Source organism: Balaenoptera physalus, assembly GCF_965194825.1.
Source record: "Balaenoptera physalus genome assembly, chromosome: 4".
Lineage (NCBI taxonomy): Eukaryota > Metazoa > Chordata > Mammalia > Artiodactyla > Balaenopteridae > Balaenoptera > Balaenoptera physalus.
Genome location: NC_138891.1, coordinates 134,120,835 through 134,146,133, shown reverse-complemented (window position 1 = coordinate 134,146,133; position 25,299 = coordinate 134,120,835).

Here is a 25,299-nt window from a genome sequence, read left to right as displayed (position 1 = left end):
AAAAACAGCTGTCCCTTAACCCACTACCCTCTCTACCTTCCATCCTTCTTTCCAGGCCTTCCAACTCTTGAGCCGTTTCTTGTGGTATTTACCAACACTTTTCCAGTTAAGATGCCCATCTGCAATTTTTGGATTCATCGCTTTTCATCATTATCTGCTGACTTCTGGAAATAGACATTTGTTATTTGTAGAGTTTTGATATTTTTTGAACACTCCTCGTATTCTGGCCATTTCCTGTGTTCTGAAGATAGAAGCCATAAAAATTGCATTCTCAGCCTCCCTTACAGCTGGGGTGTAGAGATGTAATTGAGACTTCATCAGTCAGATGCACCTGCTAGAGTTTTGATTCCGAAGTGAGCACATGAGGAAAGGGGCCTATAGGGGAAGGAGTCTTCTGGCACCCATGGTAGTGTAGGGTCTGGCTTTTGTGAGTCTCTGATGCACGGTCCTGGGTGTCAGCGGTGTGACGTGCTGGCTGCAGCATAGGTGCTGGGCACTGGAGACAGTGAGGCATTCACCAGTGCAGCCCATAGTGAGTTAGGTATTGTTCCTGGAGATTCTAGAATGCTATCTGATTATCTGATAACCCATCCCCTACTTTAACAAGCCAGAGTGGAGTCTGTTGTTTGCAACTAAGAGCCTTGACTTACACTCTGGGTGGCTGAAGCTGTGGCTCTCCCACCCTGCTCCTCATCTCCCATTATGGTCCCATCACCATTTTTGGTTACATCAGTCTTCAGTGTTTATGTGGTTAGGACAGTATAAATGTTGCTTATTGCTGAGCCAAGTTGCATATTATGTGTAAAAGGATGTTAAAATGGGACCCCCCTTTTTTCTCTCAATTTAGACGGAATCTCCAAGGTGACAGATGCTGCTGATTCTCACGTTCCAAAGAGAGGCCTGAGGCTGCCTGAGCAGGACTTGCAATGGAGAATCCAATAACTGGATTCTGCTCTTAGCTGACCAGCCAGCTCCAGCCTGTAAAGAAAGGCTGTAGAAGACTAGGGGATTGCAGATTAGGTGAATATTTTTGGAGAGAGCTGTCAGAGTGCCGAGGATACTAACACCAACACCCTCCCACCCCGACAGCAACATACATGGGAGAGAGGTGTGAGACACTTTTCTTTCACCTCCAGCCTAGGGAAAGAGGCTTCAGTGGGTCCCCTCAGAGCCTGATCTAAATCTCCAAGAGCTCGAAGGGACTTAGTAGGTGGTATCTGAATCATGTCTGAAAAATCTAAAAGTGAGACCTGTGACTCTGATGATGGAGACAAAAGAGGTGGTAGCATTGGGGATGCCCTGCACTCCCAGAGTTCATCAGAGCAAAGGTTGAAGGACAGTAAGCCCTGGGGCAGATGGCCCACATGAGACAGATCATCTTATGTCTAAGAGGCCAGCTTGGAGGGGCATGGTGTCCCAAAGAGAGGGGTAGACCACTGGATTCTCAGGAGCCAAAGGGGGAACAATTGGTGGCCAGATGGGGAAAGGCATTTGCCTCTGCCAAGAGAATTACAGGTGAGAAATCCGCAGTAATTGTTGAGGTGAGGGTATCTCCAAAACCCCCACAAAAGTACACCATAAGAGAAGGCATCATCTTTAAATACACGACCAGCTCAGAAACAGCTTTGCCATTTCACGACACCACTCATCAAATAAGGCCTTTCTTGCCCCCCTTGCCTCCCTTTTCTTCCCTCTGTTCCCACCCTAAAGGGGTCAGAACCCTTGCTTAGCAAGCTGAGAGTAGAGAGAGAAAACACAAGGCTGAGCTGCCCACCCCCTGTGGCAGCCAACCTGCCATAGACCTAAATAGTCAGAGGGCATTAGGTAGGTCTGGAGATTTTAATTACTGAAACAAGACATTTTTATGATTTCTGATGGCCAGGGAGCTTTTAAATTATTTAATAAAGACCACTGTATACACATACAAATCAGAGAACTTGCTCTAGATTTCATTCAAAGAGTGGGGCAAAAACTAGCTTTGCAGAGTGGATTTAAGTAGGGGGTGGGGGAAGAAGAATAAAGTGGGGTTTGTTTTCAGTGCAGGTAGTTTATTTGGGATGCAATCCCAGAAACCAGGAGTGATGGAGCTGGGAGAATGAGACAGAGAAGAAAGACAAAGCCATACAAAGGTGTATTAGTAAAGTCATGGAGGTAGGCAAGGGTGGCTCAATCCTGCCAGGACTTCTGAGGAGTAAACAGACTGCCTCTCAGAACTGGCCATCCAGTGCATGGAAGGCTGTGACATTTATCTATCAATGCCACATCTCCTTTGTTGAAAGTTATACTCTAGGGTTGCTGTGTTAAATTACATCTAAGTTTTTATGACTCTTTCAGTGTCATAATTACACACATTTCTACTTCTTGTATATTTTTTTGTTTATTTTTTCCCCAGAGTTAATGACTGCTTCATTTTTTCATTTGCTTCATATTCCATGAACCCCTCTAATTGCCCCATCAACAATTTGTTTTACAAGTGTGCAAACATGTCCTGTAATTCATTTGTTTGATTTCCTCTTCCTGCTGACTTCCTCCCTAGGGCCTCTACACCTTCAGCAGGACGGTTGTTCTTGTCCTTCTCTTTACTTGCTTCCTGAGACTTTCTTGTGCCTCTCTCTGAATTGAATCCATGAATTCAGTGAATTGGATCCATGCCTTTCTAGTTCTTAGTTTGCTCCTTGGTTTAGCAGAAAAAAAATTCCCCAGTATCTTCAAAGCATGTGCTGCAAGGTAAAACTTCCAGGGCTTGTACTTGTCAACTGTTTTTATTCCACCTTCACACTTGATTGATTTTTACTTGGGCACAGATGGCTAGGTTGAAACACATTTTTAGGTAGAATTTTAAAGGTATCACTATCTTGGCTTCCCTGGTGGCGCAGTGGTTGAGAATCTGCCTGCTAATGCAGGGGACATGGGTTCGAGCCCTGGTCTGGGAAGATCCCACATGCCGCGGAGCAACTGGGCCTGTGAGCCACAACTACTGAGCCTGCACGTCTGGAGCCTGTGCTCCGCAACAAGAGAGGCCCCGACAATGAGAGGCCCGCGCACCGCGTTGAAGAGTGGCCCCCGCTCGCCACAACTAGAGAAAGCCCTCGCACAGAAACGAAGACCCAACACAGCCAAAAAAAAAAAAAAAAAGGTATCACTATCTTGTTTTCTAGCTTCCAGGGATAATATTGAGAAGTAAGGTGCCATTCTAAATTCACCCCTTAGTATGTAGTCTGATTCCCCTCTCAGTCTCTAAAAACTTCAATATCTTTCTTTCTCTTTGGAATCTGAAATTTCATGATGACCTGTACTAAGCACTCAGTCAGCCCTTTCAACTTGGAAACTAATTTCCTTAAGTTCTGAGGAAAATATCCTGCTCTGTTTTTTCTTTATTATTAAGCCTTTATTCTTTTTTAAAAGACCAGTTTAAGGTTCACAGCAAAATTGAGGTAAAGGTATAGAGATTTCCCATGTAAACTTGGCCCCCATACATGCACAGACTCCCCCATTATTGACATTCCCCAGAGAGGTACATTTGTTACAATTGATGAACCTATATCATAATCACCCCAAGTTTAGAGCTTACATTATGGCTCACTCTTGGTATTGAAATTCTGTGGGTTGAACAAATGTATAGTGACATTTATTCATCATTATGGTATCATAGAGAGTATTTTCACCGCCCTAAAATTTCTCTGTGCTTCACCTATTAATCCCTCCCTTCCCAATCCCTGGCAACCACTGATCTTTTACTATCTTCATAGTTTTGCCTTTTCCAGAATGTCACATAGTTGGAATTGTATAGTATATAGCCTTTTCAGATTGGTTTCTTTCACTTAGTAGTATGCACTTTTTAAAATAATATTGTTTTCCTCCTTATTTTCTCTATTCCTTCTTTCTGGAACTCCTCTTGGTAGGATTTTAGACCTCCTGAATTGATCCTCTGTCTTTTATTTTATGTTTTATATTTCTAGTCTTTTTGTTCTATTTTCTGAGAGAGTTTCTTAATGTTGTCTCCCACCTTAATTATGAGAGTATTTTTAAAACCTTGTATTACATAAAAAAATTTTCCAGGAAAACAGAGTAGAGGTTACTCAGAAAATTAAAAACAAAATTATCATATGTTACAGAAATTTAACTTCTAGCTATATACTCAAAAGAATTGAAGCAGGATCTTGAAAAATATTTGTATAGCCATGTTCATAGCAGCTTTATTCACAATAAAAAAGAGGTAGAAGCAACCCAAGAGTCCACTGATGGATGAATGGATAAGCAAATGGTGGTGTAGACATACAATGGAATATTATTCAGCCTTAAAAAGGAAGAACATTCTTACACATGCTACAACATGGATGAGCTTTGCAAACATTATGCTAAATGAAATTAGCTAGTCGCAAAAAGACAAATACTGTATGATTCCACTTATAGGAGGAATCCAGAGTAGTCAAATTCATAGAGATAGAAAGTAGAATGGTGGTTGTCAGGGACTGGGGAGAGAGGAGAACAGAGAGTCATTGTTTAATGGGAACAGTAAACAATACTACAAGTACTTCAATTTTGCAAAACGAAAAGTGTTCTGGAGGTAGAGGGATGGGACTGATGGCTGTCCAACAATGTGACTTAATGCCACTGAACTGTGCACTTAGAAATGGTTAAGATGGCAAATTTTGTGTTATGTGTGTTTCCACAATTAAAAAAATTTCCCAAGAGCTATTTTCTATCCTCTGTTTTACAAAGTGCCTTATGCTTGTTTCAAGAATTCAAAATCTTCTCATCTTTCTGAGGAATGATTTTTCCTGTTGAAGTTTTTTCGTGTTTGTAAAAAACATATATTTTTCTGTTTCTAACAGTACCTCTAGAACTCAGGGTTTCTTTATTCCTAGTTTGTTTTGGTATTCATCTTTAATGTTGAGGGCTTTCCTCAAACACCAGGCAAAACTCAGCTTTCTGTTCCTATTTGAGTGAGGTAAGGAAGAGCTGAGTGGAAATCCTCTGTGTGGGGAGGGGCTTCTTGATGGGTAGGTTTCACTGTAGAGTCAGGGGAAAATGAGGCAGCCTTTTCAATTGGGAATCTGAAAATGTCCACATCTGGAGGTCTTTTATCCTGGGGCTCTTTCTTCAGACTCTCAAGAGGAAAGTTTAACTGCCTTCCAGGGTTCTGAGAAAGAGTGGAGGAAGTGTACAAGGATTCCACCCTTTTGTAAATAGACTTTTGGTTGGTTCCCATATTTTCAACCCAATTTCCCCATTTCCCTCTTGCTTGCCTAATTCCTTGAGTTGAGAGCCTCTTTAGTTCAATTTCTCTAGAGAACAAATTTCCTATCTCAGGTCTAGGAGATGAGGATGGGAAAAATGGAGATTCACTTGTCTTGTGTACGGTTGAAACTGTCCTCTTTTTTCAGCCTCGAGACCTCCTCTCACTTCCTGTGTACCTGTTGTCTCTGCTTCCTGGGCTTTCCCATGGTTCCCTGGGGTGGGGACTGGCTCACTTCTCTGATTTTTCCTCTGAGGTTTCTTTAGTTCTACTCGTCATTTAACACCCCTTCATCTACTCTGTAATCTATCTGGGCTCCTGTGTCATTCTTTTCATCCTCATGGGCTTACCATTAAAAATTTTCCTCTACTGTCATTTTTATAGAGTCTGGGGAGGAAGAGGAGAAAAACAGTCAAGGTCAATCTGTTTAAGTAGGAGCCACAACTGTTGACTTAAAAAAAAAATCCACACTATTAGAGAAGTGTCATTCTTGCTTCTGATTCATCAACTTGGGTTCATCACACCCCATTTCACAGAAACTGGCCAACTTTATTCAAATACTGGGCCAAACTTGCAAGATAAGCCATTCAGCTGAGTGAAAAACAAATCATATGGCATCTGCAATGACAGAGCCTGCCAAGTTAGCTGCCTGCTCTGAAGAAGTTTCGTCCTGCTTAGATTAGTTTTCCTTCTCTTTATCCTCAGTAGAATACTTCTGTGTGTAGTAAAGTGTTTTGGTTAGCTACATATACATAGGTTTTTTGCTCAGGTTGTTAATATGTCAACATCAAAGTGTATATATTGTAGGCAACCTTTTGTGGCAGAAACCATTAATTTCCTACCCAACAACTGTCCTCTACGCCTTTACCAACAGAACCCCAATTTTGTTTAGGGCAGTAATATGCCCATATTTAAAATTAAATCTCCATCTCCCAGTCTTCTTTACAGCTAAGAGAATTCTGACCAATGAGATGCAAGATGGATGGGACTTCTGGGAAAGCTGTTTTAACTGGAGCTCACTCAGCTGTCATGAAGCTTTCGGCCTTTGTTCTTCCCCTGATTCTTGACTAGACCATGGGCAGGGTGCTGGGGCTGGAGCAGACATCTTACAGCCATTAGCTGACCAACGTGAGGATTGAAGCCACACAGTAAAGATGGCTGATGGCAGGACAGAAGGAGGCTGCATCTCTGATGGCCCTGTCGGAGCTACCATGTTAGATCTGGTTGGCTTACCTCTGAATTTCTTGTTTTATGAGAAAACAAAACCTATAATATCTTTAAGCCACTATTTAGTCACATTTTTAGTTACTAGCAACTGAATGCAGCCCACGCTGACACAGATTCCCTCTGTGTCTTTTATTGTGAGTCTGTGCTCAGTTATATGCTTGGAGGAGACTATGGTCTATGATGACACGGCAGATGCTGCTGGTGCCCCAAATGTCACCTCTCTGGGCTCAGCATTTCTCTGCACACCAGCCTGATTTCCATCTGGCCAGCACCTGTGACTCTGCCTGAGGGCTTCCTACAGCCACTGGGAACTGCTCTGTTTACCTGTGGGGCAGGCTGGAAGGATGTTCCAGGGAATTAACGTTCCCCTCCTCTTCACATCCAAGAGCATCCTTCACCCAGTGCCTGATGGGGTTGGTGTATCAAAACCCCGGCTCCCTTGCCTCTCTGGTGGATAATTTTGAGGCAGGTTCTACATTGGCTGCCAGGGTTCCCCTGGGGTTTTGGGGGCAAGCTAGAGCTCCACTTGCCCACAGTAGTCACTGGCTTTATAGCATATAACTTAGCAGCTTTCTTCCTTTTTCTGTCTCATGTCCCCACTCTCCCACCAGAGTTTTCTGGGATCACCTCCCAAATCAACTACCTGCACTAGAATCTCAGTCTCAGGGTCTGCTCCTGGGGGAACCCAAACCAAGATAATGGAATTTTACCCAGGGTTGCTTTGAGGTCGTGAAAGTTAACGGGGGCCCAGAAGTTTTTGTATGCCCTTTGCATGTACGCAGCTAGTCTTTGCAGAGAAATCTCAGGCAATGGTTCCTGCTAACCCAGCACTGCAGGCCCTCTGACTGGCAATCTTTTTGGAGATTCTTTTCCTCCTCCACAACTTTCTGTGATCCAGATGCCCCAGGTGGCAGACCGAGAAAGAGGCATCAGTGTGAGTTCCAGGTTGGCAGACATCCTGATGGGGGTTGTTGTGGGCAGTCGAGAGGACTGGGCATAAAATGCAAAAGTAAGGAGAGGACATCAACCCCAGCTCTAGAGTTTACAGCCAAACAAAAACGCTCACGATTTCTGGAGAGCTAGGCATGGTTTACCCTAGGTAGCCAACTTCATCCTTCTCTGGTTCTCCTACTTACTGAAGCTCATCTCAGAAGATAATGTGTGTGTAAGTAACCTGTGAAATAACCTGAGTCTGTAGTATTTTTCAGAATAAGGAGCATATTTGAGGAACACGGCTAGATCTCACGTTCTTCATTTTCAAAAAAAAAAGCTCCAAATTAAATTATTCTGCCTCATTGACAGACAGGGGTTCAGAACTTAGTGAGACCCAGAGTCTTGGCATCAGGTGCAATCAAACCCACACCCGGTCTAGAATATTCCACACTGTATGAAGACAAACTTGTTCCCTTAGACCAGGGGTCAGCAAACTACTGCCTGTAAGCCAAATCGGGTCCAGTGCCTATTTCTGTAAATAAGATTTCACTGGATACAGCCATACTCATTTGTTTACATAACGGCTGTGGCTGTAGTGCCACAGGGATAGAGGTGACTAGGTGTGGCAGAGACTACGTGGCCTGCAGAACTTAAAATATTTACTATCTGGACCTTTACGGAAAAATTGCGCCGACCCCTGTATTAGGCAACCTCCAAGTATCCCAACCAAACCTGCCCCTTCAAGCAACACCTCCTTCAGCCTTACCCTCCCCCATCCCCCATCCCCCCGCAAGTGCGGATCCATCCCACCTCAGTTCCTGGAATGGTGCTTCTGAAACGCTAATGTTTAATGGCAGTCATTTGTTGGAAATACAGGTTCTGATTCAGTAGCTCTGGGATGGAGCACAAGACTGTATTTGTAACAAGCTCCGCGAGACTGATGCTGCTGGTCTAAAGATCACCGTTTGAGGAGCAAGATTCTAGAAGACTGGATTTTGCTCACCAGAACAAGCAACTTCTTATCACTGTTTCTCATGGTTTGGCATTGGCAGGCAATACCACTCCATCCCTGACCCCCTTCCTTCCCTTACACACACACACACACACACACACACTCACACCCCTTAGTACAGGAATACGGCATCACTGCCTCCCCTTTCCCATGAGTTCTGGTCTTCAGCCTGAGCAGCAATTTCAAGAGTTAAAGAGCTGTGAGGCCGACAGCAGGAGAGATGCCAGAACTCTAATTAGTCTCTCTTTTTATATTTAGTTTGCTATTAGATAATGCTCGACACCTGTTCTCTAGACAGATCTGTTTTTAATCTCTTTGATTTCACTTTCTTGGACACGTGGCCACACAGACATGTTGCACCGCATGAGTAATGCAACGAAAGCCAAACAAAATAGCCGTTTCTTTGGAATTAGAAGCACGACAAGGGACTAAAAACAACCGAGGCAGGGTTTTGGCCAAGCATGAGGTGCTGGTGGAGAAAACAGCTCTGCGGCTGGAGTTCGCCCCCTACCACTTCGCTCTAGATTGTTTTCCTTTCCTTGACTCGAAGCTCCAGGGAGTCTGAAATACATTTGCCACCCTCAGGATGAAAAGGGAGGAGATGACAAGGAAACTCTCCTCTGCTGGCTGTGCTTTAATCAGAGAGCAGGCAGAAGGTTTTTCCAGAAGCGATCTAAATATTTCTAATTTTGATTTATTTCATTTGTGTGAAGTTGCCCAAAATATGCAGTTTCAGCCTTAGGGATCCTGAGACCTTTTCCCAAATGCTGCGAGCGAACCAGAAATGTTGAATCCATTTAAGAACCTTTCTTCTTGGGTCCGTAGCCTTTATTATCTGTTTGGCTATGGCTGGAACTTATTGACAGATGTGGAGATTCAAATCATGCAACACCTGTAGATGGGCAGCTCATGTCAACCACACTGTATTGGGGAAGAAGTAGGTAACAAAACCTCAGAGGGCTACAGCTATGGGGGTAGATTTCAATCTGACATAAGGAACCACCACAGGACAACGTCTTTTTTGAACCAATGAGGACAGATATTGCGAAGAGAATGCTTGGCTTAGAAATTGTCTTCGTTTTGAAAGCTATCCTGATCCCAAACTTCCCCAAAGTCTAACAAGGTGAAGGGAAACTCAACCAGGGTATTAACAGAAAACTGTAGCAGGTCATTTTTTTTTAAAGATTGTCACCTTAATGGACATCCTTAAATTAGGACTGTCCTGTCCTAACTCTCCTGAAGCATTTTGCAACTTTTTTTTCACTCACAAAATGAAAATGCAGTGTTGGGTGACTGAGTCAGTGTTTGTAATGTTTGATTTTATTTTTTATCGAAGTATAGTTGATTTGCAATGTTGTGTTAGTTTGCGCTGTACAGCAAAGTGATTCAGTTACACACACACACGTAAATTTTTTTTTATATATATATCTTTAGATTCTTTTCCATTATGGTTTATTACAGGATATTGAATATAGTTTCCGGTGTTATACAGTAGGACTGTGTTGTTTTTTTTTTTTAACATCTTTATTGGAGTATAATTGCTTTACAATGGTGTGTTAGTTTCTGCTTTATAACAAAGTGAATCAGTTATACATATACATATGTTCCCATATCTCTTCCCTCTTGCATCTCCCTCCCTCCCACCCTCCCTCTCCCACCTAGGACCTTGTTGTTTATATAGTAGTTTGTATTTGCTAATCCCAAACTCCTAACTTATCAATGTTTGATTTTATTTTAATTTTTCAGTGTTATGTTTTGGACAGAGGCGAGGCCACACCCAAGTGCTCCCGGGAAAGGTCACACCTGAGGGCATAGGTCTATGCAGTCAAAAATGGGATCACCGAGCTGCATGGTGCTGTAGGAACACAGCAGGTGATGAGCCCATGCCTTGGAGTCTGAATGTGGATTCGTTACAGACAGGAAGACTAAACATCTCTGCTATCGGAGTGGCGACCATGACAGAAGGAAGGGTTGGGTCCTGAACTGGCTCCAGGTAAGTGTATTGGGTGATGCCAAGTGCCCCCAACGCCTGGCCCTTCAGTCCCAGCCATCCTCCCACCCGCAGGCTGTGCTGGGAAAACAGACGATACCCAGCCAGCAGCCTCGTCCCAGGACCTCACCAGGACCCCTCCTGCTGGCTCTCTCGACCCCTGGGTCTTCTCTCCAACATCCGTAAGCCTTCAGCCCTGACTCTACACTCCAGTATGAGATGCCTACTTCCTGCCTTTCTCTTCCCCTCACCTGGGCTACCAGCCTTGGCTCCCTGCAGACAAGACACACACACACTCGCGGGACCCCTGCCAGCGCCGGGGCGTCAGCAACCAGGGGAGGAGAGAAGCAGGGGATCCGTCTAGAAGCAGGCTGTCCCTCAGCTGCTTCTGACTGAGGTGTTTTCCAGGACCACAGTATGAAGGGCTTGGAACTGAACCCCAGAACCACGCGGTATGTTACCTTCAGTTTATGGGATTAGTATTTGCCACACAGTAAACTTGTATTAGTTCATGCCATAGGGTGGGCTCAGTTATTCTCAATAAGTCTTTTTTTTTTTTTTTTTTTTTTTAATCTTACTGCCCTGGGGTTAAGATATTATAAAGGATAGATCCCTGTCCTGGGAAGTGGAAACTGCAGGCTGTTTCTGTCTGCATACACCCCATCTCACACAAACCCAACATTTGTACCATGGACTTAGGCCTAGATGGTTATTAGCTGGGGTTCTCCAGAGAAACAGAACCAATGGGAAATGTAGAGAGATTTATTACAAGGAATTGGCTCGCGTGATTATGGTAGCTGAGGGGTCCTGAGCTCTGCAGTTGGCGAGCTCGAGGCCCAGGAGAGCCGATGGTGTGGTCCTAGTCCGAGTCTGAATCTGAAGGCAGAAGAGCGATGCCCCAGCTTGAAGACAGTCAGGCAGAGAGAGTGAGGTCTCCCTTACTCAGCCTTTTCTGCTGTTCAGAACTTCACTGGGTTGGATGAGGCTTGAAGCATCCACCCCACTGGGGAAGGTCATCTCCTTGGCTCAGTCCACTGAATCAAATGATAAACTCATCCAGAAACACCCTCACAGGCACACCTAGAATAATATTTGACCAGATATATGGGCAGCCCGTGGTCCAGGCAAGTTGACACATAAAATGAACCATCACAGAAAGACTAGAATTTTTTTTTTTAATATACATTTATTTATTTATTTTTGGCTGCGTTGGGTCTTAGTTGCTATGCGTGGGCTTTCTCTAGTTGCGGGGAGCGGGGGCTACTCTTCATTGCGGTGCACGGGCTTCTCATTGCGGTGGCTTCTCTTGTTGCGGAGCACAGGCTCTAGGCGCGTGGGCTTCAGTAGTTGTGGCTCGCGGGCTAGTAATTGTGATGCACGGGCTTAGTTGCTCCACGGCACATGGGATCTTCCCGGACCAGGGCTTGAACCTGTGTCCCCTGAATTGGCAGGCGGATTCTTAACCACTGCGCCACCAGGGAAGTCCCAGACCAGAATTTTAAAGCATCCCCTCCCTTCCTCCATTCCTTCAGGTTTCTCTGGAGCATGAAGTCTAGATTTAAAAATAATACGCCCACGATATCCTCTGTGTACAGAGAGAATCTTCCTTGAGAGTTTTGCCAGAAAAGTTCCAGAGAGGACCCTGGTTGGTCTGGTTCAAGGCAACTACTCATCCCTGAAAAACTCACATCCCTTTAAAACTCACCTCCTTGAAAAAGTCCACAGGGACAGGACTGGCCAGCTTGGGTCAGCAGCCGGTCCCTGTGATAAGGCAAGCAGTGTTCCTACACCAGGGCTCCGGAATCTACTGGAATCTACGGACCTGCAAATTCAAGAGGTTGGTGAACTTGATCTAAGAACTTGTAGTTTTATTTTAACTGTCCTCTAACTGAAATTGAACGTGTCCTTTAATGACAAACATAGGCCAGTAGTATTAATAGTGCCTTCAGCTTTGAAACCAACAGACATCACAGGTCTATTTTGTCCCACACAACAGTTAAGGCAGACACCTCCGAATATCAGCTGTGCTCATCACCACTCCAAAAGGGTTGCAATTATTAGGTCTGCCCCAGACCTTGGCAGCGTGTTCATAAAGAAACGCGGATATACCTATATCACGGTTGATAATCTATTCGATAACTGTCTTTCAATATAGTTGGTTCCCTTTGTAACGTTATGTGTCTTATTTCACGAATTTCAAAACTCTTTTCTGAGGAAGCGTCCATAGGCTTCACCAGATGGCCAAAGGGGTCCCTGCCAGGGATTGACTGAGACACGTGGTGAGTGGAGGAAGGAAAAAGCAGTGCCTGCGCGAAGACTCAGGCACATACAAAACAGGAGTAGATGCTTCTACTCCTTCTGGCGGGATGTAAGCGTCTTTGCACTGATTTGTACCTAACTGTCCTTATAGAGAAACTGTAACTGAGCAGGACCCTATGGGGCCTTCCTGGGACACACTCTCCCCCCCCATGTCCTCCCCCTGCCTCTCGTCTGTAGAAAAACTTCAGCCAAAGAATAAATTTAATCAGAGAAGTGAGAAAATGCAGAAGCAAAAGAAAACAGTCAAAAAAGACAATAATAGTTTAGCCATTAAACAAAGTCAAGGACCTTTTGTTCGTCCTCAAGGGCTACAGATAATATCCTGAGCCATATCCTGTGAGCTGTCTTATAGATACTGAAACCGCCACCAGGTGGAAGAAGTTAACTACATGATGACCAGACTGTAGCCATGACATAAGCTGCTCCATCTTGCACAACTCCAAGAGCTGGTCTCAAGAAAACGGGAACAACAGCTCTGCTTCTAATTAACAGAGAATTGGACTAGATCAATAGTTCTTAGTCTGTTCAAGTAAAAGGGCTCTTGTAATTTTAAAATTCAGCAGTGGTGGGGAGTTGTAGGGTTAAGTGTAAATATCATTAATTCCATACGTGGAGAAAATGTAAATGTGCATATGGAATTGCAGATCTTTTGCAAAAACTCTTGGAACCCACAGATTGTAGACCACTGAATTAGATTATCTCTGAATCCTTTCCACTCCAAAATTTAATGCTTTTCGTCTCTTACCTTTATTTTATATATTAGCCCTAGAGTAATTAAAACTATACTTGTTAATCAAAAAAAAAAAAGAGAATGGGAACAAAACAATCCTGGAATTGAAGATTAACTGTACTCAAAACAATCAAGATGACACTGATCAGACCACTGCATGATCAATTTCAAGATGACCGTCACAGCTGACAGTGCTGTTCTGCACGCAGCCCCCTCCCTTCGCCTGTGCACCCCTGAAACTCCCCTTTAAAACCTCTTGCCCCTGATCAGTAGTTGGGAGTTGATTCTTGGACATGAGTCTGCCTTTTTCCCAGGTTGCCGGGCTTCTGAATAGAGCAGACTTGCTTTCCCACCAACACTTGTCTCTCAAGTCTTGGCTTTTGAGCAGAGAGCAGCTGAGCCTGAGTTCTGTAACAAACCCATTTTGTATCCACCTCCTGACAAGGCACAGATCTCAGTGGTTGTTGAATGAATGCGTCCTGTTTCCCTTAAACTCTAGGTATGGGCAGGTGAATCAAGTGCTTTCCACGTAGAGGGGAAGGAACACAGCACGGGCGGGGCTGAAGGGGCTTTGATGGGCTCCCTCTTCACCTCATGGTAGAAAACAGAAGCCTGCAGAGTTTAAGTGACTGGAGATTGCAGTTGCCATTCACTGATCATTTTGGATGTGCAAGTGTCTTTCGATTTCTTTTCCTGAAAGGTTTCCTCCATTCCTTTATTCTGGCCACACAGAGGGACTTACTAAGACAATGGTTGTTTTCCCATTTCTTGCACAGGTACAGGGGTGTGCATGAAAAGGCACAGGTGTGACTCCTCCAACTTCTGGAGAGTTTAAAAATACTGTGTCCACTTCACTGGGGGTGATTGAGATTCCCCGTCACCACAGCCCTATTGTTTCAGAACTGTGGTTCCCAAGTGGGGCAATTTTGCCTCCCAGGGGACATTGAGCAATGTCTGAAGACACTTTTGGATGTCACAAGGGGCCTCCACTGGGTAGAGGTGAAGAATGCTGCTAAACAACTCACAATGCGCAGGGCAGCCTCACAGCAATGAATTCTCAGGCCCCAAATAGCAGTCGAGCCAATGTTGAGAAACCATTTCAGAATTGTCACCAAATCTTTCCTGGCCATTGGCAGAGGCGCATACTAAAGTGTCAGAAAAATTAAATAAAACCAAAGCAGGGACAAATCTGCTGTCTTGAAAAAAAAAAGAGGAATAGTTTAACAGGTTACAATTGGAAGCAGTGGCCCTCTTAAAGAAAATACCTTTCTTAGAGAAAGTGAATGGCTTTCAGGGTAAAATGGAAAAAGGAAACAGAGACCTTTTCTTTCTTTCTACAGATTCATTCTCTTGAAGTTATTTATGCAATTCCAGAGCTCCTTATTGTTCACCCTGGTTGCATATCATCTATCTATCTATCTATCTATCATCTATTATCTATCTATCTATCTATCTATCTATCTATCTATCTATCTATCTATCTATCTATCTATATATCATCTATTATCTATCTATCTATCTATCTATCTATCTATCTATCTATCATCTATTATCTATCTATCTATCTATCAATCTATCATCTATTATCGATCTATCTTTATTATTAATATTTTTATTATCTACCTGTCATCCACCATCTATCTATTGTGTCAAGAACAAATTGCTCAAACTTTGGTAAAATGAATGACATCATTTCCCTTTGGGTCAAAACACATGAGTTCCTATTTCCGTTGCTCCTGGGGGATCTGGCCATGGATTTCTGATTCTAATCGGCAGTGGCTGGAAGGACCCACTATCGCAGACCTTTGCTTGTGAACTCTTCAGGATTTGGGAGACCTTTCTCCTTACTATTAAGGATGGCACAACACCCAGATCCCCAGGCCCGGCCACACACACCCTCTCCTTAACTGTGCTGACCGCCCCTGGGGGAGGCTCCCAGGCCAGAGTAGGGATCCTTTCAGCTCATGTTAAAATGAAACAAGACAGATTCTGGGCACAGAACCTTTGCTGTCTTCCCTCATGTTTCATTATCTTGAAAGGAAAGCGTTGCTCCTCTCCTTCTCTCATTTGATGTTGATTCCATCTGATGTAATCAGGTAGACTAGAGATGGGGGCGGGGCCAGGGGCCGCTTACAAGCAGGATGCAGTTGTCTGCCTCACAGCTCCTCGTAGCCCTGGATGCTATGAGTGGGAGAGACCCGAGGGTGGGCTGACAGGTGACTGCTCTCCCTCCCAAGGGGCTGCCCCTGACAGCGGGTTATTCATCTTGCATGTTTCGACTTGCATCTTTGGACTAAAGGAGAAGGAGGCAGGAGGAGTTTGGGGGCGCCTGAGCTGAGGAGGGAGAGGAGATGGTAGAGCGTGGGAGAATGGAGGTGAAGGGGTAGCGTTTCTACCACACCCACCACTTCCCACTATTGGATGCTTTGATGCCCCTTAGAGGATAAGGCTAAGACAAGAGGCTGAGAGAGGTGAACCCGTGAGAGACCACATGAGACTCTAGTACATCCAGATGACAGAGTTGGGGATCGGGGGCTGGGCTCTGTCCTCCCCCCATAGCTCCAGTGTGGCTTCAGAGCCCTGAGGCTTCAGGGCCCCTCAGCAGAACTGGCCAAGCTCTGGACTTGGGGAGGGGGGCAGACGTGAAGGAGGCCCGACGTGGAGACCAGAGGGAGAGCTGAGTGGAACTGGTCCTGAGCAGAGGTGAGACACCCCCAGGGAGGCCCCAGGGCAGGGTCGGGGTGGGGGCTGCCATCCTGCTGTCACGTGGAGGGTTTGGTATGAGGACCACTGTGACCACATGTGCAGATGACCAGCCCTGGGGCCGTGCAGGTGTGGGATGCTCGTCCTGTCCTGGGGCTAACCCATAGGACCGGGGGACTCACAGGACCAGTGACTGAGGGTGGGGTCCGGGTACAGGAGTCAGCAGAGCCCAGAAAGCAGAATACAAAGTGGGTTCAATTAATACCACTGCCTTAGTCTGTTCAGGTTGTGATAACAAAATACCATAGACCGTGCGGCTTATAAACGACAGAAATGTATTTCTCACAGTTCCCCAGGGCAGTCCAAGATCAAGGTGCTGGTAGATTTGGTGTCTGGTGAGAGCTTCCTGGTTCACAGACAGCTAACTTCTCACTATGTCCTCACATGGTGGAAGTGGTGATGGAGCTTCTGGGGTCTCTATTATAAGGACACTAATCCCATCATAAGCACCCCACCGTCAAGCCCTAATCACCTCCCAAAGGTCCCACTTTTTAAGACCATCACACTGGGGGTTAGGATTTAACAATGAATGGACATTCAGTCCATAACAAGCATGATTTATGGTGTCACTTCCCTCTGAAGGGTTTCATTTTGCTCTGGCCCCCAAACATTTAAGACCCCCCTGAAGTTGAGGGAGAAAGAGCATAGGTAAAAGCGTGGCATGAATTTTATGCTGAAAACTGGAGATGGATTTGGGGCCGCGGGATACAGTAAATTTCTGCACCTTTGGAGAGAAAAGACATTGTGAGGCACCAGCCATTAATTGTGAACTTCGGACTATAAACGTCCTTTCACTCATTTATTTGTTTATCGGGCATTTATCTGTCATGCACCTATTATATGTTGAGTCGGGGGGTGCAGACATGACCACAATGTAGTTCCTACCTGCAAAGGTAGGAACAGCCCTGTGGGCTAAACAGGTGCCTATGGCTGAACTCAGATTATAAATCCAACATATAAGATGTCTTGCTCCTTCTTTCTATACTTCTGTTTTATTTTCAGGGAAACCTGTGTTCCTTGGAAGATGGGGGCGCACACAGGGAAGGTATTTATGACACATAGGACTCAATTTTGCCAGTTCAATAAGGCTTGCAATGGCAGAAGTACCACAAAATGGCCAGGAGTGGGAGGAGGTAGAAATAATAAATGCAGAATTTCTAGGTCAAGCTGAACTTCCACAGGTCTAAAGATGGCTGGAAACTCTTTTCGTGGCCTCACTGCCTATTTATCACTCCCATGCAGTGAGGCCAAAGTTGTCAAGTGGTCACACACCATCTGCACCACAGTTGCCTTTGTCATATTTGATGGTTGGTTCACTTTACAAGAGCTGCAGGGGTGAGCCTTCTCCTGAAAGGGTGTGTGCTATCACTGCGGAAGCTGAGGACATAGGAAATTAAAGTAGCGAAGGGACTTACTTTGGGTGTCTTGTTTAGTGATTTTTTTTTTTTTAAACTTGGAGACTATGGGCTTCTTTCAACCCCAGGAATTGTCTGCAAAATTTTGTGGGTAGGTGGGATATACATTTGGGGGGAGAGAAGGTCTATGTATTTCATCAGATTCTCAGGGGTGTCTATCACCAATGCTCATCATCAACTCCCAAAACAGAATCAAAGGTTTGGAACCATCAGGGCATCTTCTGTTTCTCATTTTTCCTCTGTATAACAGAGATGAGTGGCACCTTTAAGACACCAGGAGGGTTATGCATGACTGTTGCCTGCAACTGGCATGATCAAACCCCAAGCAAGGAAGAAGGAAATAAAGGAAAAAGAGAGAGAGAGACAGAGGTTGATGCAGTTGATGACTGCATTTCAGGAGAGGAAGAAGGGGGAAATAGTAAAAAAAAAAAAAAAAAAAAAATAGTGGAAAAAAAGAACTAAATTTTTCTACCTCATGACCCTTTGGGGGCTACTTGAAAATAACTGAGTTTTCCATGGCACGTGGTTGAGTTCTTCTGTAATCTTCACATTTGGTAATGGATCTTTAGACTTTTGTAGACCCAGACTTAATGATGTCAAGGATGGGGTGGAAGAGAAGGTGAGAGTCATTCATTTAGTGAGTGTTTGTTGGGTAATGGCTCAGTGCTGGGTGCTGTGATAGGAGCACAACAAGGAAAATTCATTGCTCTAGATACCCCAGAGTCTAGTGGGGAGAAAAATACACACAGAAAACTAAGAATGTATAGAAGGGTAGTGAGAGAGGTGGGCACAGAGGGTTACAGGAAGCACAGAGAAGGGACCTCAGGCTGGGTGAGGTGATGTAGGAGGTGACTACAGCTGACACTATTTGAGCCAGTTCTTAAAGGGTGAGGAGTGAGTCAAGTGAAGTGAGTTTGAGGGTAAAAAGTAAACGATAAAGGGGTGAGAGAAATAGCAAGGTGTAGAACCAAGACCATAGCATCTGGAAATGCTAGGAGTACAGAGTATGAGGCAGGAAGCTGGCAGACACAAGGCTGGAGACCTGGGCAAAGACCAGACCACAAAGGGCCTGGGATGTCTCTTCCTGCCTCACTTCTGATACACCTGCACTCTGCGCCCCGGCTTTCTGCACACAGCCTGTTTTCCATGGCTCCTTGTTCCTCAGCTGTTTCTCCAGGAAGTGGATTGTATTTTAAGAGGATCCTATAGATAGCCTGAACAGAGAGAAAGGAACCCTTGAGAAAATTCCTGCTTCTTTCTTTGAATGTGCCTTGGGCTTTAGAAACTCCTTTGATGGGCTCTGACATTCACTGGTTTGATGACCTCTGCTGGGAGCTAGTTCTCCAGGGGAGAATTCTTTGCACATGAACAGAGGCACTCTTATTTTGTTCCAGACTCTCTTTTGTGTAACAAACTGTCTGGAAGACAAAGTGAATGAATGTCTTCCTCCAGGGCAAAGGACAGGCATGTTGACTGCTCGCTATAAAAGATTTGAGTTCCCTAAGCTGAGGGTTCCTCTCTGTGTGTACAGGGGATGCTTGGCCTTCTTTGTGTCACTCTGAGGGAATTGGGCTTGGGGAAACTGCACAAAAGCTGACACTTTGCCTACAGCTATTGCTGTGAGTCATAAAGTCCTTTGTCTCTGACCCAGGAGGCTTGTGCCTTCTGGAAGCATCCATGAAACTGGGACTGGCTACCTTAGTCAGCTTAGACTGCTATAACAAAATACCATAGACTAGGTGGCTTAAACAACAGACTTTTATTCCTCACAGTTCTGGAGTCTGGAAGTCCAAGGTCAGGGTGCCAGCGTGGTCGGGTTCTGATGAGAGCTCTCTTCCTTGTTACCCTGTCCTCACATGGTGGTGAGAGAGAGCTCTGGTTTCTTTTTATAAGGGCATTAATCTCATGGTGAGATCCCACCCGTTTACCTCCCAAAGGGCCCACCGCCAGACACCATCACATCGGGGAGTAGGGCTTCCATGTATGAATTTGTGGCAGGGGGACACATTCAGTTCATAACCCCTGCTGACCGGTCACCTTGCAAATAGGGTAACATCTCAGACCCTTCACAGTTCTGGGCAGCTTCCTCCTAATCCTCCAAGGAAGAAGGAATTACCTGCTCGTCTCTGACCCTACAGCACTCTGTGTCTATTCCTGTTATAGCTCATATCCCACTATTGAGATTTCTTATGTGAGGGCCTCCTCTGCTGTTGTCAGCCTTGGCCTTAAAAGAATGGGCTGCATCTTTACACAGCCTGATTTAAAAAAATGTTTTTTACTAAAGTACAGTTGATTTACAATACTGTGTTAGTTTCAAGCATACAGCAAAGTGATTCAGTTATATATTATATATATTCTTTTTCAGATTCTTTTCCATTATAAGTTATTATTATGAATATAGTTCCCTGTGCTATACAGTAGGTCCTTGTTGTTTATCTGTTTTATATATAGTGGTGTGTATCTGTTCATCCCAAACTCCCAGTTTATTCCTCCTCTCCCCCGACCTTCCTGTTTGGTAACCATAATATTGTTTTCTACGTCTGTGAGTCTGTTTCTGTTTTGTAAATAAGTTCACTTGTAACATATTTTTTAGATTCCACAAATAAGTGATATTGTATTTGTTTTTTTCTGTCTGACTTACTTCACTTAGTATGATCATCTCTAGGTCCATCCATGTTGCTGCAAATGGCATTATTTCATTCTTTTTTATGTAAATAGCCTATTTTCATATCCCCAGAATGTATATTATGGGGGCACATAGTAGATGCTCAATAAGTGTTTGGGATTCAGTTGAGGCAGAAACTATGCATATTGGTTCTGAAAAGAGGTAGCAATCAAGAGGTGAATTTCTTCTCCTCCTTTGGTCTCAGGATGACTGTCTTCTTGGAGGTGAACCCCAAACTCAAGACCACCTGCTGAAACCGCCCATTTTCTGCAGAACTTAGTGCTGAATTACCTACAGCCAGCCACTGCCCTAGCCCTTGAATCAGCTTCAAAATATGACACTGGCAGAAGACAAACTTTCCTGGCCCCAGGAAAATAAAAATAAGTAAATAAGAATGTAACACCAGGTGGCCTGAAAGGACAGAGCTGGCGTGGAGGATTAACTGGCTGGTAATAAAAGCTGTCATTTCAGAGTGTCATCGTTGGCGGGTTATTTATTAGCTCTCCCCTTTAGATACCAAATGTCAAATGTGTTAATGTGTAGAAACCAAGCCCTCCCCTCCCAGCTGCTCCAGTGTCAGGCTGCCAGCTGCATTGTCTCCTTTGCAGGTCTTGCCAGGAGTTCAGCATTCATATGGCACTTTATGCCTACCATATTGCACTTAAGAAAGGCCAGATGAGGCCAACTTGGCCTCATAGTCAGTTTGTCAATCACTATGCTGCATTGTGCGTGGAATTGCACGCACAAACCTTTGTTCTCGGTTACAATGGGCTCTCTCTGGACCCCGTGCACCAGACAGGAACGTATGGTTTGTTTCACCAACTGTTGCCTGGAATCAGAGGTGTATCTATCAATTCAGGGCTCATGAAGGCTTAGGGAATTGCAAAATGCCTGATATGAGAAACATTTTGCCCGTGTGAATGGTCCTTTGTTTATAGACTGCCCTTAGGCAATCTCTTCGTCCCTCCCTGTCTCTCTTTCATTCTTTCTTACGCATACACACGTGCCCTAAGTTACTTTTATATACATCATTCGGTTCTTCACTGTATCTGCAACCAAAGCATAAAGTTTAACCTCAAGCAACCAAATACTACATTGCGTAATCTGAGAACAAATGCAACCCTGATCAATCAAGTTTGGAGATCATTCCCATTGTTAAGCAAGCATCGAGCTGACAAGTGTTCCCCAAGCACCCCTCCCTTTACACAGCCCCAGCACCACTGGGGAGGCCAAAAGAACAGCCGTTCTGAAGGAGCCTATAGGTGCCTGGGAGATGCAAGTGAACACGCCCGCGTTACGACCTTGCTAGCTCGTACTCTGCTCGTTATTCAAGACAAAATTATTTGGGGCAGGATAGACGTGTGGTCAGAGAAAAGGGTTTCCGAAAGTTGCCTGAGTCATAGTGGTTGTTGTCACTCTTTTGGGGGTGGAGTTGCTATCGAGGCTACAGGGTATCAGAAATTGAAGGGACTATGCCGGTGTTGCCTTGAAGCCACACGCTGGGGTCTCCACGGAATCTGGGACTAAGATGGGGACGCGGGAAGCCACCTGTGAACTGTCAGTGGCTAAATTAAAACACCCCAACTGCCCGGAGCGTACATTGAACAGGACCCCGTGCAGGTGCTGTGGAAGGTACGAGTGATAGCGAGCTGAAGGGAATGTACCTGCCCTCAGGTGTAATTCACCAGGGAGGCAAAACTCAAATGGGTGAGAATTTCCACCAGAGTGCGAGACGCGGTGTCCAGGAATACTACGGGGCAGTGCACCATTGCTAGGCAACAGGTGTAGCCCGGGGCTGTGGGTGCGGAGGAAAGGGAGATGCGGGCCGGGGGAGCATCACGGTGCTGTGGGACTTCAGGAGGGTCTTGATGGCAGTGAGAGCTAGGCGGATGGAGAGAGATAACGGGCGTTCCTAGGAGGGGGGAGTGATAGGAGCAGGACCCAGAGGCAGCGAGTATTGCTGGGGTAAAAAGGGACCCAACTAGGAGCTCCTCTCTTCACTTCCTGAGAAATAGGAAAAGGAGTAAGGTAGATGGGAGGCAAATATTGGGCTGGTCAAAAAGTTCATTCGGGTTTTCCATACGATGTTATGGAAAAACTCATACGAGCTTTTTGGCCAACCACACACACACATATATATATATATATAATCACTTTTATTACTGAAAAATCTGGTATTGGAGGATGTTGGTAGCACTGACATAAGGTGGGTGGCTTCCTAGCACACTCGCCGGCAGCCTGGGACTCCCACAGGCCTCCCTGTGGGAGGGGCTGACTCTGAAAACATGGGCCTGTGTCCGCCGAGTGGCCAGCTTGGCTCTCAAGATAAAGAGGGAAGAGAGAGGGGCTGGGCTATGAGGCCCTGTTCCTTCTCCCAAACCCACCGTCAGAGAAGCCTGTCCTCCCCCAGGGGAGCTTCCCCCTAATGGAAACCGGTTGCAGGGGAGATGGGATCCCCTTGAATTACAGGGTCCAGGGAATGGTTAATAGGCTCTTAGGAACTGGCCAGGTTAGATGGAGGCCAAATGAAGTCTCTTGACTGACAAGCAAAGGAGCCTGGTGTTTCCCATCAATGGGAACCACTGAAAATTTCAGAAACTGATTTAAGCACAGTTTGGGGGGAGATTCACCTATGACTGAAGTGTGGGATGGGTTTCCCCAAGGAAGAGACTGTAGGAGAAAGGCCGGCAGGAGCTGGTCCAGAGTTAATGCAGGAAGGGCCTGAACTAGTGGGTCAGCGGTGGGTGGCCCAGGAGCTCCATGAAGAGGCAGAATGGCTGGGATCCAGTGGTTGGTTGTGAGGGACAAGGGAAGGGAGCAGCCAAGAGGAGCCAAGGTTTTGTTCCCAGAAGACGGGGAGCAGGGTGTTTCATGAACAGAAATGAAGGCGTCCACCCAGGGAGCCCAACCTCTTATGGCGGTGGGGATAACTTACCTTTTATACATATTGAGTTGGAAGCAAAAGTGGGGCATCCAAATGGTCCTATGGACTGGGGTGCAGGAGAGAGGGGGGAGATGTGTAAGTCTGAGGGGGAGGCAGTTACCAGAAGGAGGTGGGACGGTATCAGATGCCACAGAAGTCAGGTCGGATGAGGACAGATTGGAAACCACTATGTGGTAATTGGGATGTCGCTGGTGACCTTTTCACAATCAGTGCAAGAACAGAGACTGAGAAAAGATTTCAAATGTTCTATTTCCTAAAGAGGAACCCATGGAACCTGGATCTGGCTTTTTCTGTTCAACCTGGTGGCAGAATTATGAGTGAGTAAGATGGCATTTGGACATTTTATGTCATTTCCTCTCTTATCCGATCAATATGGAAATGAAATCCCAGTTTTTAAGCTTCCCCTGATGATGTCTTTGAAAATGTCCTGCCTCATGGTCTCATCCCGGGAGGAGGAGTAAAAACAAGCAAGTCATGTCTGGAGGGCAGTATCAGATCGACAGCATCTCTTGACCCAGGATGATGAGCTGGTGGAATCCCAGATGTTCCCACGTGGCCTTTCCGATGCTGGTGGCTTCCTCAAGTGGCTGTTTTGACACAGCCATTGTGATGGAAATAAGGAAGAGGGTGAGACTCAGGAATGGGTATAGACAGAAAAGGGATTCAGAGATTGAGTTAGAAATGCCTGATACTCATAGAACTTGGACATTTAAAAAACTCAGAAGAATGCCATTCCCTTAAACATAGCCCTTGAAGGATGTTGTGTTAGTCAGTGTTCTACAGAAAAACAGAACCTGTAGGATGTCTGTGGACAGATATAAGAAGAGGTTTATTATCAGAACTGGCTCACATGGTTGTGGAGGCTGAGAAGACCCACAATATGCTGTCTGCAAGCTGGAGACCCAGGAAGGCAGGTGGTGGAGCTTCAGTCCAAGTCTGAAGACCCGAGAACCAGGAGGGTCAGTGTCTGAGGGCAGGAGGAGAAGGACGTCCCAGTTCAAGAGAAGAGAGTGATTTCACCCTTCCTTTGCTCTTTTGTTCTATTCAGGCCCCCGGGGGATTGCATGATGCCCACTGCCTTGGGGAAAGTGATCTTCTTTGCTCAGTCTACTTATCCAAATGTTCCAGAAACACCCTCATAGACACAACCGGAAATAATGTTTTACCCGCTCTCTGGGCATCCCTTAGCCCAGCCAAGCTGACACACAAAATTAGTCAAGTTGATACATTACATTAATTATAACAAAATTATAGACATATTCTGTGTGTGTCGCCAAATATAAAATATTTTTATGTAGTTCATGAGGAATTGCCTTCAGATTCTGTGGTGTACTCTTTCCATTAACAATAGTCAATTTTCCTCTTTAGAAGGTAGATTTGGGTTGCAGAAAACAGCAAAGAGTTATTCAGAGCCTAGTCTCTGTAGATGGGTTTTGAAACTTGAAGCCAAGTGAATCATGCAAGGTGAATGACGGACCTAGGAAATACTGTTTTGTACTGGGACACAGTTTCCTTCCAACACTCCTGAACTGGCCCAGGAAATCAGTTTCTTAAGAGAAAAACCCAAAGTGAGCTTGCCACCATGGTCAGGACAGCCACTCCCAAAGTGGTCATTTTGATATGGGACACGTCTCCCTAAGGATTGTGTCTTCTAATCCTTAGGGAGACGTGTCCCTTTTCAAAATGAGACATGTTCCTTTTCAAAATGGTTATGAAAAGTCATTCTTATGAGTTTATGTTAATAAATCATTTTATATTATTGTTCTTGTCTATGAGAAAAGATAGGTACAAAACTCATATGGTTTGGAAAAAATATCATGATGTTTCCAGTTTACAGCTGTTGGAAAAAGAAATTGCACGTTTTATTACTTAATTTTCTTGGTGCTGTATTACTAAAACATACCCCATAACAATGGTGGTCTGGGTGTTTTATGTAATCTGAATGCGATGGACCCTTCGTGGTGGTGAATTTAACAGGTATAGTTTCAATATCAGAGGCCCATGACGTGTACGGCTTTGTAATTTTGCTGAAGTAGATTTTGGTTTAATGGGTTAAAAAGTT